General features: G+C 39.8%; 1 long non-coding RNA gene across 1 annotated transcript; it reads left to right on the forward strand.

The window, feature by feature from the left end:
* The first annotated feature begins 6979 nt into the window (after positions 1 to 6979).
* LOC116804364 lies at positions 6980 to 7553 on the forward strand. Its single transcript, XR_004364354.2, has 2 exons — positions 6980 to 7207; positions 7275 to 7553. It is a non-coding gene; the product is annotated as an uncharacterized LOC116804364 (long non-coding RNA).
* Positions 7554 to 18036: the final 10483 nt, after the last annotated feature.

Here is an 18036-nt window from a genome sequence, read left to right on the forward strand (position 1 = left end):
CCGCCCTGCCTCGCCCCGCCCTGTCGTTCTGACTGCCACTCAAAATGTCTCTCAGCTCTAACCACATAAAAAACTAATCAACTTATTTATGAACATTTGCGGTGCACAAAAGGAGCGTGCAGAATTGCGTATTCGGGCCAGCCAGAGAGTAAATAATGTTAAGGACGCAGAAGCACAGTCCGTGCCAGTAAATATACTTAAGGAAGCAGCCGCGAAAAAGGAGCGTCGCATTACCAGCAACAAAGTGGAGAGTGGAGAAATGTCGTGGAGCAGTTTATAATTTTTCAGCTAACTGAAATTACATTTTATGCGAGCCACAGACGTGAACAGTCGTAGTTTGCACACGCCCATAAAATATCGAAAGATTGCTCCAACTGCGGCGCATTGATCAGCCTCATGCAAACACTCGCCTCACACTCCCAGAAAGTTTTGGGTTGGCCCTGCCTCTTGACCACAATTTAGGCCACTTACATTACGTATTGCGTCCCAGTGACCATGTGCGACCATAAATGCCCGATGCTGTTCAGTTTATCAGCTACGACGCGTGTGGGGCATATCAAAATGGCATTGGGACTGCGAGTGACGACATTTTTACGGCTGGACAAAAGCCTTTTATGTTAGCCGGGGGCAAGTTTTATGATTTCTTTCCTTTTTTAAGGCAACTCAAAAGGCGCAGATCCTCGCATCGATGGGCAGCCGCCGACTCTGGTGGGGGGTGGCCGTGGGGCTATGGGCAAAGTAGGCCGTGCTATTCGGCACGTTAATTAGTCATAATTACCCGTACAGCTTTTGAGCTTTGTCAGCTGCCTTTTGTGCGCCGTCACGCCTCTGATTTATGGCCAGCAGCGTGCTTAAAGCCTCACAGCTTTAACTCAAGCGAAATTGCCACATACTTACAAGCACACTCACACATACCAGCACACCCTAGTCCACTGACAGTTCTAATGCGTGTGCTTAATGATTTGGAATTGATTAGAAGTAGCCCGCAAGCATAACAGAACGCAAAAGCCATACAATAATATATCAAGCCGATTGCTGAATGCCCTTGCCAACATGTACTATAAAAGGAGTTGTAAACCGCTTATATATACATAACTCATATATCAATATAATTCGTATATTTATATATTAGATAATAAGAAAGCAGACTACAGCGCGCAGTCGACTTTCAGCTCTAAGTAACCTAACTACATACCATATGTACAGATTATACCTATAGCTCTGGAGTCTACAATTAAGAGTATCAGCCTAACACATGTTGCTATGCTTATCGCATATTCTAATATATAATTCAAATGATGATAACACGTCAATAGTATTAATATCTCTAATATTCATATCTAAGCTATTATGAATTGAATCATTCAAATATTAACAATAGTAGCTAAAATATTTGCCCAACCGTTTCACATTTGATGATGGAATTATAGCGGCCTTTAAAAGAGTATCAAATCGCACAACTGTGGGAAAATAAAAATAAATAAATTATCAAAGCAAGTTGAGATGAAATTTTCATGCCAAGACGACGGCAAACTTCATTGAAAGTTGTGGGCAGCCGCAGGAGGCGTGTCTGGTTATGGAAAAGGCTTCTCCAGTGGCTGCTTCTGATGGGGTTTCATGGTCCGCCTGGCTGCTGAAGATAATAAGCTTCACCAACAGCAGATAAACAAGAGCAGCCAAGCCCGAGCGACGGCTGATGGCGCTAAAATGTTGGCACATCTTGGCGGGCTTCACATCTACTCTTTATCCGGCTGCCAAATAAAGTTCCAAATGTTTGCACTTCATCGCCTCGTTTCAATTGTGCTGAGCTGCTGACAGTTACAGATACGTAGAATATATATGACACGATACGAAAATTAGCACAGGCAATTGCCGGTTTATTTATGTTAGGTTCAAGAGGGTAAGTTAAGAGCAGTTTATAGTTTTGCCTGTTCAAAGAAATCGAACTGCTTCTGTCAAAAGCTGTAAATAAGATGATTCTGAGGGGAATTTTCATATTTTATGGCAATGGAAAAGTACTGTGTGTCGAGAATGAGAATCCTTTCCTGGAAAAAAGGGGATAAAAAAAAATAAATATAAGTATCGCTTTTCCGAAAAGCAAATACGCATGTAGTTATTAACTGTTTTATTGGAAAACTTGTAACTTTTCAATGAAATCAGTATATGGTCTGCGTATTCCATAAAATATGCTTCAATGTAGTACAAATGCAAACCTTTTCCATATTTCTAAATTGAAATATATATAGTTTTATAGGCATTTATTATTATTATTAATATGTTTTTTTGTTAAAAATATTTTTTAAAAATAAAATTTAAAAAAATAAAAAGAAGTTGTTTTTAAATGAATATTGTATGAAATACACCAGCAGTTAAATTAAAATTTTGTTACATTAAATCCAAGCATATATAAGATATTATTAAATAATTAAATATTCATAAATTACATTTGCATTACAGTTCTTTAGCTCATATACGGGTGGGTGGACATAAGACAGACTGACAGATGAACAGGACTATATAGACTTCATTATCAGCTTTTATATATTTGATAGTGTCTTTCTATATATTATATATGTTATCATTTCCCATTTTCAAGGGATCAAATAAATATTAATTTATCTACGCTAAGTTCTACATTGTATCAGTCCATTTCTCCGTCCGTCCGTTTGTATGTGTATTTGTATGTATGTATGTATGTGCATCTCTGCTCCTTGGGCGAAATAGATTTTTTACGAAAGTCGTTTTTTACAGAATTTGTTGCTTACGCTCGCTTATTGGAGCCCGTTTCGACAATTCTCCCTTGTTATTTGTTTACAACAACATAACACTTGTCGCCCCATTGCGAGACCCTCCGCCAATCTCTATTAGTTTTATTGCCAGCATTTTCGGGCGGCATTCGCAGCCATTTTGTTAACATGATGTTTTCATTGATATGATATTGTTGTTGCTGCTGATGAGTTTGTTTGCTGTTATTGCTGATGAAAATATATTCAATTTATTATATTCCTCATAGAGACACTTATTCTGCACGGCCATAATGCCACGCATAAAGCTGGGGCATCCCTTCAATTTCGTGGGAAAAACGCTTGGCCATATATTTTGCTATCCATGGTGACAGGCGACGCGTCGCCCGAGGAGCATATGTGTCTGAGTGTCGACGCGTGGGGAGCTGCTAATATTATATCTGTGTGGGTAATGAATCTATTATTAAATTGTGTTGCTTATGCCAGCAGCAGCAACAACAACAATGACAACCGCAACAACAACGATAACACTGGCAACGCAAACAAACAACAGCAACGTACCATCGACTCCAATATCAACTTCAACGCTTCCTCTGCACATTTTGGCGACGCAGTCGACGCTGCTGCGGCCGTCGCGTCGCTGCCGCCGTCAAGTATCAATCAAAAACAGACGCCGCTGAGCGCTGTTCTGCTACACTCTCAGAAATTTATGAAGGTTCTTAATGGCCAAGGCTATGAATGTGCTGCCTTGGGTCGAGAAATATCAACAACGACAACAACAACAGCAACAGCAACAACAAATATTTTTCGCTCTAGCTATTATTGATGTCTTTGCAGCTTAGCTCTCTCTCTCTCTATCTCTCCCTCTCTTTCTCTAAACTTAGTTTATGATTTGCGGAATGCAGTTGGAAGAGAATTTCAAACTGTGTTTTCGCTTTAGACGGATAAACTTTAAGCCCAAACCTGATAATCACTGTCGCCTTTCAAAGCTCTCATTAGCAAAACGTTCAGAGCTCTTTGGCCAACTTTTGACTTCATTATGTCGGGCTCTCTTTTCTCGCTCTATCCTTATCCCACTCTCTCTCTCTCTCTTTCTGTCTGCCTCTCTCAGTTGTTGTGCCCGCGTCGCTTTGTCGCCGCAAAATTGTGCAACGTTTCCGCTGCTGCTTTTGGCGCACATCCGTTGCCGCCGTCCTGGTCCTGTTCGTCGTGCGGTTGCCCCCACTCTGTGGTTATTCGCCATTTCATTTTATTTTGCACATTTTATTATGACTGCCGCTTGCGAGGCAGCTCATACATTTTTTATTATTATGTCTGCTTATCAGCATGTGGCAAATATACTCCAGGACCACCGCCTGTGCCAGCGCCAGAGGCCCGCGCGCCCCCTAGCTCCGTGCCCTAGGCCGGGGATCCGAGCCGAGCCGAGCCAAGCCAAGCCAAGCCATGCGTTGAAATGCGCGTTTAGAGCCGCTCGTTTGGGCGCGTCGCTTTACAGTTCGCTGATTGTTTGAATGATGACGACGTCAGCAGCGGGCAAAGCCCATAAAGCTGCGCTTTGATGCTAACTGGCATTGAATTGTCACGCCCAGTTAAACACTGCTCTGCATTATTCCAGCCAAAGCATGTGCACCTCATACGTTTCAAATACATTTTTCCAAATCTCTTGTATTTTTACAAAATATGATTTAGAATAAAATTCACCAATTTATAAGGAAAATTTTAAATATGCATTTTAATGCTATTATAAATTCTCCATTTGACATGAGAAAATAGAAAAGCTAAATTCTAAGATATCATAGTCTAACAATTGTCAGATTTCTATATTTTCCGAGTTACTAATATTTGTAGAGCAAATTATTATATATTCGTAGAATGGCTAGGAATTTTATTTTGGCACCGACTGAAATACGAACATTTCAAAACACGACATGTATCCATTCGTCCATTCTGTAATTACACTAAACACAATAAAAACAAAAAACAAAATCAGATTGTAATGATGAGACACTAACAGTGGCCCAAAAGTCCCTCTCCAGCAGGACTTCACGCAGAGCCATGGTGTAAACTTTCAATGAAAATGATTGGAAATGCTAAATCAAAGCAAATCAAATTGTAAATTGATTTAGATATTTTAGTCGATGAAACAACGTTCAATTTTAAATGTAATGCTTAAAATAGATATGTAACAAATTTGGGGCCAACATTTTCTTTATTTTTATATTTTTATTTTTTTATTTTTTATATAAAGATGAAACGACGTCACTTTGGGTGCAACAGAGCAGAAACTGAACATCTTATACACAAGCCTCGTATACGAATATATAGTTTATACGCCAAAGCTTACTAAGGCATAGTAACAGAGAAACAATTTTTTACTATAGCTTTTCAAAGCAATATCATTATCTTGAAATCACCAAAACTTATGTATATAAGTCAACAGCTAGTAATTGGTCCACCCTTAAGGTTTCTATGGGCGTTGCAGGTCGCGTAGCATGTCGAGATTAGAATGATTTCTCAGTAATGCAAGAGCAGACAGAGGCACACGCACAGTGATTTTAGTTGAGCTGGTAGTTCTAGCAATTAAAAACAACAGATTATATTTATATATTATTATATATTGATATTTATGTAATATTAAATATTGTTATGCTTAATCATCTCTTGCATATATGTATATCCTTATATGTGAGTGCATAACTCTATTCGATTCTGATTGATAATTCATGTGAATTAATTAGTGCGCTTAATTGGGTGCAAATCACATGCCTATTCGTCCCTATATACAAAACAAATAATACATCTCGATTTATTATGTGCACACAAAACGGAGCTGATAAATAGAAGCCAACCCTTTTGTCTGCTGCAGTCCCAGCCCCACGACAGCTTAACTATCTGTTAAAAAGGAGGATAAATAATGCAAAACAACGAGAAAAGCAGAAACTAAAGGTAAATTCCAGTTTTTATTGGCTGTCAAGCATGAAAACGTTGAATTTCTATTAAATATCTGGCGCTCACATCGTATACGTAATATCAGATTACGGCGCCGGCTTAAAGGCAAACAAACAAAAGCACAGCAAAAAATAGAAATAAAGGAAAATAACAAAACAACAAAGGTAAATAGCAAAAGAATAAAAAAAGGAGTGCAGCAAACAAAAACGCGCGCATAAAATAAAATGGAAATTACACGGAGAGAGAAGGCGGGAGAGAGATATAGAAAAAACCTGGACGTGGGCGACGGGAAGAAGGGTTCATATAAGGTATGGGATCGGGGAATCGACGCTGTTGGCTGGGAATGAAGGTGCTTACGCTTTTTTAATTACCTCGTTTAAGCCAACGGGGCCTTGAGCTTCTATGTGCGAGCTCAGTATGTTGGTATTTGTGAGCTTTGCTGTAGTTGTATTTAAGTGTGTCTGTGTGAGTGTGTGTGTTTGTGAGCGCTTTTATCAACTCGTTTCGCCGTGTTTTACTCACTCGCAGACGTTGCCATAAGTTTTAATTAAAATTACTTTGCTCGCTGTTGGCTGACGGCTGCTGCTGCCTGATTCTCTCCCGTTTTCGTTGTTGTTGTTGTTGCTGTTGTTGCTGTTCTTGTTGGTATGGATGTTGGTTGAGTGTTTTGCCGTGTGCTTTTTGTTATTTGCTGTTTGGCCGCTCACACTCGTCAGCTATGTGCATGTATGTGTGATTGCGAGTGTTTTTTGTGGTATTTTGTTGCTGTTGCTATTGTTGTTGTTGTTGTTGTCGCTGGTGCCGGCAGTTTGTTTTTGCGGCCTGCGTCTCTGACATTGCCCCAGCAAATGACAATGGCGGTCGCGGCCACGTTCGCGTCGCAGTCAATGGCCGCTGGCTTTGCGCTGCATTTGTTGTTGTTGTTGCCACTGCATACTTTTGGGCCGACCGGATATTAAAAGCCCTGAGAGTTGCTAAATATATTTATCAGCTATTCAGCAAAACGCGTGCAAAAACTGCACAGAAATCAACGGAGAATATTGCATTCGTTAAAAAACAGTTAAATGTTTTTATCCATAGATAGCTTAAAGTGGGGATGGACCATATCAGTTAGATGTCTATGTGTGGATAAGGTTTAATATGACGTTAGAAAATTCTAGTCTTTCTCTGACATGCTACGCCCGTAAGAGGCATAGAAATCACCAATAATTAGCTGTTGACTTATATATGCATGCAGAATTCTTAGTAAGTCTCAGCATTATGTAAAGCCATAGAATAAGCTTACATACAAATAATACATTAACATATTAATTTGCAAAGCTATAGAAGAATATTTTTACAAAATTAACATTACTCAGTAGGCTTTGGTGTATAAACTATATATTCGTATACGAAGCTTGTGTTTATTATATTCAGTTTCTGCTCTGTAGCACCCAAAGTGACATCGTTTCAGTTTTTTATAAAAAATTAGTAAAGAAAATGTTGCCTACGAATATATTACATATCTACATTAGGTACGTATATTACATTTAAAATTTTGAACGTTGTTTAATCGACTAAAATATCTAATTCAATTTACAGATTAGGATAAAGAAAAACCCAAGACACAGCTACACATTTAAAGGCTTTGATTTGGTTCGATTTAGTATTTCCAATAGTTTTCATTGAACGTTTACACCATGGTTATGCATCCTGTTGTACTGCTCGAGAGAGATATTTGGACCTCTGTTAGAGTCTCATCATTACAATCTGGTTTGTTTATGTTTTTATTGTGATTAGCGTAATCACAGAATGGACGTTTTTCAACTCAAGTGTGATCGGCGGTTAAATTAATAAAGTATAAATTAATAAGTATAAAAATAGATTTATTCTTAGTTATCAGGAGAGGATTTTAGCCAATTAAGCTATGTTACAGTAAATTGTTGGAATTACCAGCTCAAGTAACATCGATACTGAGCAGTGTCTGGCCAGGACTGGTCTATGCCTCCGTCTGCTGTCGTATATAAATACAAATCCTTTTAGGCGTGGCTGTGTCCACAGGAATCCCATTCTCTGCTCTGCTTACTATGCTTGTAATATGCGTTTGGTTAATGCGCGTTTAGCTCAATGTAGATATATAGATATATTTCTATACATTTGCGAAATGGGAGTTACTGGCCTCTTTCCACTCGAGCAAGTGCAGCTGTAAAGTGCAAAGTGAAGCCAAAAACAGTTCAGGCCGGTTGCTTGATTAACCATTCATTGCTTTGCTGCTTTATACTGCCTCAATAACTGAAGCCGGACTCCTCTGCAACTCCTCTAGTTTCAGCCGTAGTTGCAGGTGCAGTTGCAGCTGGTCACTGGCTTTTGGTCGATGTTTGCTGCCAACTGCTTGCTTGCCTGAGTGACTTGGCTTTTGCCTTTCAGTGAGCTACCCTTAGCCCATACTTTAGCCGCCTGAGTGGTTGGCTTTGTGTGCTTCGGGCCTCCACTCCGGCTCCGATTCAGATTCTCATTCCCATTCTGATTCGGATTCTGATTCTCACTCCGACTGTGCCGGAGCCATGCAATTTACGCTCAAGGAGCAAGCAGCTCGTATTTGTGCCGTAGCTACTATAAGCTGTATTCTCTGATTATCGCTGCCAGCTTTGCCAGCTGTAAAGTGGCAATCCGTGCAGAAATTGTATTTTAACTTTATTTAACTTTATTTTCAAAGCGAGTTGCACTGCTAAAAAACAGTAGTTTTTGAGAGAGAGAGAGACATGGTGAGGAAGCAGGAGAGCCAAGTTGAAATGCTCGACTGTGCGAAACCCTTGTAATCCTCACTCTTATTCCTCCCAATAGAATCCGGAGGCCAGTTATATTAAGCTGGGATTTTATACTGGAATGTCTGTATATATCTAAATCGTTTATTTTGTATTTAATGAGGAAAATGAGAATAGAATGCTTTTCTGCTAGTTGAGGCCCCTCTCTTTGGAACTTTTTTAAGGAGTTTTCACAGGGTATGATAAGCGAATTCCAACAGTTGCTGTGCAGCAGGCAAGTGGCCCTTGCATGTCCTGTTTAAAATTTAATTAACATTTAATTTGGCCAAACTTGCGCCTTGCCATATGGCTTAAAGGCCCCTAAGCCAGGACTACAAACACAAGCTTGGCCCTGGAAAGTTGTACACGAGCACAAGCTTTTTACTGGTGACAATCACAACATGGGCTGCTGTTGCCGTACCATATGCATTACAGCATTACATTGCAGTTGGCCAAAAAAGCAGCAGCCGCTTATGTATGCAGCACAGCACATCCGTGGCCACGACTATGAAATCTGTGCCAAGCTACTGCATCCTTAGCCTCGGCTGCAGCCTCAGTGAATCCTTACACGTAGCGGAAGCAATGATCTGGCAAATTTTAGTTTTACTTGTAGTAGCTGCAAGAAGTTTCGCTTGCTCTTACACTAAATAGCGTTAGCAGCAGCAGCAGTAGCAGGAGCAACAGGAGGCAGCAGCATCGGGCAGCAAGGGGTACCTGGGGACTGCCAGAGTTGTTGACGTGCTTAGGTGTTGGCTTATGATTGCGCTTGCGGCAGCATTGCCAGCTGCTCCTGCTGCTACTCCTGCTCCTGCTCCTGCTGCTGCTTGAACTTTCTGCGTCTCGTTTTGCCGTTGGATGCAGCGACAAAAACTGCAACTAAGTTGCTTAAATTGCAGCGAATTTGAGATGCTACACTGAGCTTACCTAGCCCGAGGCCAGCGACTATTTATGTGAGCCTTTGAAATGCTCTCAGCCTGTAGCGCACTTTAACGTCATACAACGACGTAAAGCTAACAAGTTCAGTCAATCTGAACAACACGCCATACGCTTTCTACGTAGAAGAGTTGTTTACGAAATAAATCTGTTAAGGGTACTCACTGTTGAAAGTGAAGAGATTATTGTATATAAAGTATATATTAAGCTTTATTCAAATGGAATAAAAAACAAAAGATGATTGAATCATCGTAAATTCTGGTATTAAATGCAATATCGTGATAAGTCGGATTTTTATTAACCCTTAAGCAAATGAAGTTATAACTAAATATGTTTGAGTCATACTGAATTCTAGTATTGTCTTTCAAACTAATTTATAAGAAATGGATAAGAGTTCGTGTTGGGCTGTAGATAATGGCGATATAAATATAGCAATCAGGCTCTGCTTAGCTGAGTTTAATGCTTTTCTACAGTTGCTGTAATAACTAATTTGATGCTTTTCCATTTCAACTGGCAGTTAAATTCTATAAGCATTTCATAGAGGAATACATCAATAAAATTCGTCTAAGCAAAAGACTAAATCAAATGAAATATGCATAAGACAATATAAAAAGACTCACAACCTGACTCATTTAAGAAACCAAGCTCCGATTTCTATTCCCAGCACAGCTACTTGCAGTTTACTCCTCTGATCACAGTAGTTGCCCTCTATTAATTGAGGTGAAAACGTGTTCACTGGCGAACAGACTCGAATTACTTACTCTTCTACTTTTGGAGCCACAATAGGTTCTATTTTAGTAATTTGTCTAGTTAAGTGCAATTAAGTTAACTTGCAATTTCTTGCAGTGCACAAAGTTGCCAAACCTACAAATACAGACATACCCACACACACACAAACTCCCACACGCACACACACATCTGAGGAGACAGACAGCCACAGTCATAACCCCTGGCACGACCGCTGGAACATCACGACCACAACTTATAGTTACTTTCTACATGGGGGTATATGTGTAATTTTGCAAGATTTTATATTCATTGAATAATCCTTGGGTATAAAATGGAAAAGTTTTTCGTGCAGCGACGTTGAGCGGGCGGCGGGGGAGGAGGCGCTTAGTTGGCAGGAACCCTTGCCAGCTCACGCAGGATGCAATTTTCAATTTGTTGGTAATTTTATTTTATATTCCACAATCTAAGTCAAGTCAAGTTTACCGAAAAACGTTTTACCGTGCAAATGATTTTCATTCCGCCCTGGCCGGGACGAGCAACTTGTCGCTGCACGAGCAAGTTGTAACTGCAGGCAATGAGGCAACGGGAAATCGGATGTGGGCGATGCGGGAGACGCGGGGCGAGGCTAGCTAGCTAGCTAAGGCAAAGGACAACATTTTCATCTTCGCTTCTGCGGCATTCGCCTCATTGTCATTTGCCCTGCCCCGGGCCAGGCAGCTAGGCAGCCAGTCAGCCAGTCAGGCAGTCAGGTAAAGTTGGAGTTGCAATGCGAGTTGAAATCTGAATGCGAGCAGCTGAATCCGTGCATGGAACAGGCAAAGCCAGGAGACATACTTGAGGTGTGCAGCTGCCAGCTGGGTACTGTTGCCATCCGCGCAACGGACAGTCAAATGACTTTTTGTCTAGGAGAAAGTTTTTACAGCTGCGGAGGGGGCTGCCAGCAACTAACAGCACAATTATGCCAGCGACGTGGCTGGAGTTCTTCTTTAATGCTAAAAGCGCTTTCACCGCATCTGCGAATGTTCAGCAGGAGCAGCCGTAATTACCAAACATGCCAAACGTGTGTCTTCTGGCCTGACAATTAAACAAACACACAAGCCGAGCATTCGCATTCATATACTTGTGGCATTTCACGCGCGCCGCCTTTTGACTTGCCCTGCAGCCATTCGGCTGGAAGCCGAGCTGGCGTTCGACGCGGGTTTATTAAATCAGTTGTAAGATTTTTGTTTCATGCGGAAATATTTAATTTGGATTTTAAGTGCGTGCTGCCGCGCCGTAATCCAAGACCAGCGAAGCGACCCTTGAAGCGAAGCAACTTTACCTCTTGTCGCAGCTGTGGCACGATGCCAGCTCCATGAAAACGAGAGAGGTGCGGCACGAATGCCAAGCGAAACTTTTTACGGTCGTGTGCCTGCGGCAGTCAACTCCCCTTCTAGGTCGCAGCTCCCCATCCTACGGCCTGTCGTCTCAGCTTCAGGTGTGACTGACTTCCGAGCTAACAAAGTTTGAGCGCTAGCTCAGATTTCGCCTCGTATTGGCTTCCACAATGTTAGTCATGCTGTCAGCCAACATCTAATTGATTATGGGAACTACAGCTAATTGCTAAGACTTGTAGACATTGTGCCCCAATCGAACATGCTCTGCTCATATGTTTTCCTTGACTCGGGCGAAAACAACATTTATTTAATTTATTTTGCAAATTAATGTCTGCGTATCGATGTCAATGTTAACAACTCGAAAGATTCAGAATTTCAACAACTTTTCAACGGGAATCATTATTTAACTACAATAATTTTTGCAGCATTTGACGTCCGATTATGGCATGACAGGTATACAAAATGCCTTCGAGTAAGCCCAAGAATCACTGCCTCGATATTTGTATAAAATAAACACACGTTGCAGGCATCTAAAAAATATGTATATTAGTTTGTATAATGTTATAAATAAATTAACTTGAAGTGGTATGTCTTCAAATAGTCACCTTCCTATATAAAGTTCTCTCGAATGACAATTTCTTGTGGCTTCGCTTCATTCACTGATAGATCTAACGACCCTTTATAAATAATTATCTCACTCTTATTAAGTTATGTTTGTCTATATATCACAAAGTAAGAATTAGAGAATGACCAAAAGCCAAAACTGGAAAGCGTTCATCTGAGACGCTGTTTCTTAACTCGTTCTGAAAATATTTTAACAGCTCTGAATAAATTGTCTGTCTTAAACAGAAACCTACTGCAACACAAAAAATATGAAAAAAATTGGGATACTTTGAATACAACATTTTATTCATTTGATATTAGGTTGTAATATTATTATAGTGCTATTTCTGTCGGATTCGTTACCAGACTTCAGCACTTTTTTATTTTATCGGGGAAACAATGACTGAAACATAAAAAAGCAACGAGTTTAATTTTAACAATATTGATCTTAACTCAGCAAAGCAAATAGTTAAAATAATGTGGGAATCTTTTTAGTTTTAATTATTATAAAATATTTTAATATTATGTAAGCGAGACTGCTTATTGGCATTTAAACTTCAATAATACCTCTTTCGGCTTAGATTTTATTTATTTTAGATTTTTTTTTGTGCTGATTCATGTGAGTGCACCAATATATTTATGTATGTAGAATAAAAAAAAAAAATTAGCTGTGTTAAAAGATCGGCCACTTACGACTATAGCTGCTTTGTATTAAGCTTTGAATTCGTTGCTTTATCAGATTCTTCTCTGCTGACTGTGTGCTCAGCACAAGCTCTCGTGTATCCAGCAGTGCATGTAATGCCCTAACACAATCCTTTATCAACTGTGCCACTTCATATTACCCTTTGAACAAACTAACCTATTTGGTTATACACACGTTGGGGCCGACACTTTGAGTAGCTGAAATCCAATTCAGCTCTATGTGTTCTGCTCCATATAACACGAGAGATACTTCGCTTACACTACTAACATTTAATTTGCTACATAATTACGTAATTAATAAAACACGCTGCCAGTACACACACACACACACACACACCTACCCAGGTGCCCATGTGATGCTCGTAGCTGAAGCTATGTAGGTAAACAGGAGCCTGACACAGCCTGAGTGATGGCGGCGTATACGCAATATTGACAGCGCAAGATTTACAGAGGCAGGTTGAACTTTAACATGCAGACACGCACACGCTACAGGAACAGGCTGAATAATAATAATAATAATAACAACAACAATCATGAAACGCTCGAAGGCAAAGCTTACATTTGATTACAATGTCATTGAGTAATTAATGTGTCCTTGTCAATGAAAATGCCAGCAGGCATACGCATTGCTGCCTGTCAGGATACAAAGGCTACAGCAGCAGCAGCAGCAGCAACAACAACTACATTGGCAACAACAACCACTACAAATGCCAAGTGTGTATACATGAAACTAAAATCCTTTTGTTTGCTCTGCCTTAATTAATCTCATCAGTTAGCCCAGCTGGTCGTCCTTTGACCGGATGTAACCGACTCTTGTTGTTCAGGTGTCAGCCGAAGCCCCAGAGCATTGTTCGCTTCCTGCTGCTGTCGTTACTCCTGCTGCTGCCGGCGCTGCTGTTGTTTGCCTGAGGAAATTGTATTTCTAATTAATGAGCATAAAAAGCAATTTTCGACAATTTATTACGTATACGATTTCGTAGTTTTAACAGTCCCAACATACATTAACGAAAGACTTAACAGCGCCCAGCTACGTAGCGAAATGTTAAAGCCCCAGGCAAAGCAATCAAAATAATTGCTGTAGTTTTGCGGGCAGTCGTAAAAGCAATTCAAATTCAAATTATAATTAAGACTCGACCGCCCCCAGCAAAAGCAATTAAAAATCACAACAATTCTGATAGTACGTTGAAAATAGTTTTGTCAGTGCGGCGACAGGATATTAGCCAAAAGTTCGAGGTAAATTGACTTTGTCTGCAAACGGTTCCGGTGTGAGTAAATGTGTGTGTGTGTGTGTGTGTGTGCTAAAAGGCAACAAAATGTTGTTGCAGGTGCTCGTAAGCACACAATTTGCAATTTACATCAAACAAACTATGCTTAAACTATACGATAACAATAATTCGAATGCATTTCACTTAATTTCGCTTTCGCAAATCATAGAGAAAATAATTTGATAAGTCTCGTCAAATATTTCACCAACAGCAGCACAAATTGAATTTAATTCCATTTCCATTAAATATTCAGCATATAATCGAGATTGTTCCATTTGCAAATGCTGCAAGTGAAAAGCAGATGATCATAGGCAGCTGTTGAGGTCCACTCCAAATCAGAAAATTACGCGGGATAGATATAGAGAAAATATAAAGGAGAATTTATAAAGTGGGTGTAGCAGAATGCATAATACTCGTTTATATTTATTGAATATGAATACAAAATATACTACAATCATAAATATTTGCCAATTTATTAGATTTCACATAAAGCATTATTCATTAAAATATTCTTAGAAGAATATTTATTTTATTATTTTTTTGCATTTGATATCGAGTTCTACTACAAATGTATGTAGACATACATTCTATATAAACTGGATTTTTATTCATTTTCGTTTATCCAGCTTTAAAATCGGACAAATGGTCAGTCAACAAAACGAATATATTTTTATTTGCACTTCGTGGACGAGCATAATAACAGCATCCGTTTTGCGGTTTGTTCGTTTGATATTTCAAAGCGAATGTCAATTACACGCAATTAAATCGCATTTCTATGTATGCGAAGTTTCATTTCCGCTACGGGCGCTATTAGATATGCGATGTCAGTAGCAAAATGAAAGCGTAGGTTCTGGCGCAGACAAAACGGAAATTAATTTCATTTTTATTTGTTACTATGGAATATGAGATAGATTTGGCTAACGATTTTTATGCGATGGCTCAATTTGCTCTGCTCAGGGTTCAATGGCCGGGCCGAGTCGATAAGCATGTTATTATAATACAGCAGCTATAATGAACAGGCGTCCAAAGCCGAAGGCCACACACAAGCAAGCCGTCAGAGGAAAGTTTGTGATATGTTCGGCAAACAAAATGCCGATGGCCAATTGACAGCAGCAGCAGGAGCAGGAGGAGGAGCAGGAGGAGGAGTAGGCAGGACCTGGACACTGCCGACAGATTGAAGTGCAAACAAAGTGTGAGCCAAGCTAAGCGAGCGGCTCTCTGCCGTGCATCAACATGTCAAATCTGGTCGTACACACCAACACACACACACACACACACACATACATACATACACTTTTAGTAGCACATGCCACTTGTACTGCGAGCTTAAGCTCTGGGGGGACTCTGGTCCAAAAAACAAAAACTAATACAATAATATGCAGCACACTGCTCTCGCCATGCCCCTGCTCTGGGGCCATTCCGTGCCTATGGCTGCCTCTGTCTGCCGCGCTGCTCCACTGCACCAACTATCGCCATCTCATTCCGTCCGACTGTACAACTTTCACTGAGGAGCATGCATTAAGGCGTGTTGAAGCGCATTGAATTGTGTATTGGGGTTTGTTTACAATGCAGCAGAAAGTTTTTACGTTCGCTTAGCCAAAGGCAAAGCAACTCCCAACTTTCTTAAGCAATTGTCCACGACCAGCAGCAACAGGACGAACAGCAACAACAACAACAACAACAGCAGCAGCAACAGCCACTGAGATAGTTGAGTAAAGCTTTTGGCATTTATTAGATGCACAGCTCGTTGCAATCCAGTTGTCGGTTTGTAGCTTCCCCTGTGCCTCCTCTGCGCCCTGTGCGCCCTGTGCGCAAATGACATAAGTTTGCCCTCGGTTTTTGGCTTTGAGGCTTAAGAGCAAGTTTCATAAATTTATTTAAAGCATCTTGGAAACAGAAGAGACTAAACTAAATTCAAATATTACTTACAGTCTTTAGATGTTATCAAAGCGCCTTTAAGCCTAAGCAATTTGATAGAGTTTGATAAGACTTCCAGCTATATTTATAGAGCATAAAATTCAATTTAACTATTTTAATTGGCTAGCTAATTTAAAATCTATTATTTAATCATTAAGCTACAAACTCTATTTATTTTTTATAAATTCTGTCTATTCTTTATCTCTGCCTGGATGCACGCGATATTTTTAATCTCCTTTACATACGCTAAAAATCAATTAAAACCCCCTTAAAACATGAAAATAAAATCACCGCAAATGCACCACAAAAAATATGCCACAATAAAAAGTTGGCTTTCCGTTGCCAGGCAACTTTATATGCAAATACGAGTGGATGCATGTACATGTGTGTGAGACAGTGGTGTGTAGGAGTGCGTGTGTATGTATGTAGGTGAGCACGTTACATTTTAAATGAATTGTTCGCGCTTTTGTTTGCACAGAACGCGAAGGCAAACAGAAAAATTAAATAAATAGAATTTATTTACTAAAAAGAGGAATTAAAGCGATATATGTAATGTTATCTATATATACAAAAGTATATTTTTTTCTATTTACATGGACTTATGTAAGAGAACCGTTACTATGCAACGAAATGCGACAAAATCTAATAAAAATCGTTGATTTTTAGGGAGATGAAGACATTTATATAAATATTCATATACATATTCATATGCCTCTAAATGTACTTCATATATTGATTCTTATATTTTAGCTATTATATGTAAGCCCGTTGAGCTCAAAAATTAAATTCTGGTTTCAAAGAATTCTCATATGCAATTCTCATACAACAATCAGGTTTCATATATTTATTTATTTATTTATTATTACAGGGTATTTTCGATTCGAAGCTCTTTGCTCAGCCTTTCTTGTTTAATTTTATTTTTATTTCTACATTGGGTGGGTGGGTTTTTGGGCCAATGGGTGGGTCAATAAAAATGTCAACGCCAGCATAAAATTCGCTGCTTTAAATTAAATATAAGCCCGTATACGTAATATTTTCAATGCGTGTGCTTTTAATTTGGTTTTCACCAAACGGCAATTTAAATATTTTATTACTTTTATATAATGCGCAAACTGTACATATTTGAAATTTTAATTTAATTTTTTCGTTTTCTTTTTTTATGGCGGCCTATCTTTTTCACAACAATAAGGGGGCACCCCGACCAAAAAATGGGAAAACTAACGTTTTATATCCACTTTTTCTATCGCACACTTAGCTTTGGCTTTAATTATGCTGGCAACCCTTACTAGAGTGCTCGTCAGCTGCAACCGAAGAGGCCCCCACAAAAATGTAGCTCATGAACTGTGGTTCATTGTTTAAACTTTCAAGTTGGCGACAATAAACGTTGAAACTTTTAGTTTTATTGCCAAAGTTTCGACGAGATTTTCTGTCGAAACAACATACAGCCAAAAAAAAAAAAAAAAACGTCTATGTATAATAATAGCCACAAGGCAGAAGTTTTGGGGCCCGGCCACAAAGCGCTCCCAAAACTTGTCTCAACAACACTTTCGCTTTGCAGTTAGTTTGAGCTCCACTCACAAATCGACGACTAAGTGACTGACTGACTGAGTGCCTAGCCTGGCTGTAGCCCGCCTGGCTGACAAAGTGCCCGGGCGCTGTTTGCCCATAAAACTGTTGAGCAGCCAAACAAAAATGCAAAGCGGCTCTAATCAAGCGCTGCCTTCCTGCCATAAACAGTTACAGGTGCCGGAGACCCAATACGCCCCTGTCTGCCCTCAGCCATGCCTCTTAAAGCCGAAGGAAGCCCCAGTAAAGACGTGGCTCACGTTAAACGGCGCCCGAGTCAAACTGTCCAAACCTGCACGTACCTGCACTTGATCTATGCGGATATTAAGATATTGAATTACCTTTCAGTTCGTGCAGCTCAGACCCAACCGACTCGGTTCCGCTGACGCCCATCCCCCGCTGAGCTGGTAACGTGAATGGAACATTCCAGCGCGCACAGCTCTGAGATATGGAAAAATGCGAAATAAAT

This window comes from Drosophila mojavensis, unplaced genomic scaffold (assembly GCF_018153725.1).
Source record: "Drosophila mojavensis isolate 15081-1352.22 unplaced genomic scaffold, ASM1815372v1 contig_74, whole genome shotgun sequence".
NCBI lineage: Eukaryota > Metazoa > Arthropoda > Insecta > Diptera > Drosophilidae > Drosophila > Drosophila mojavensis.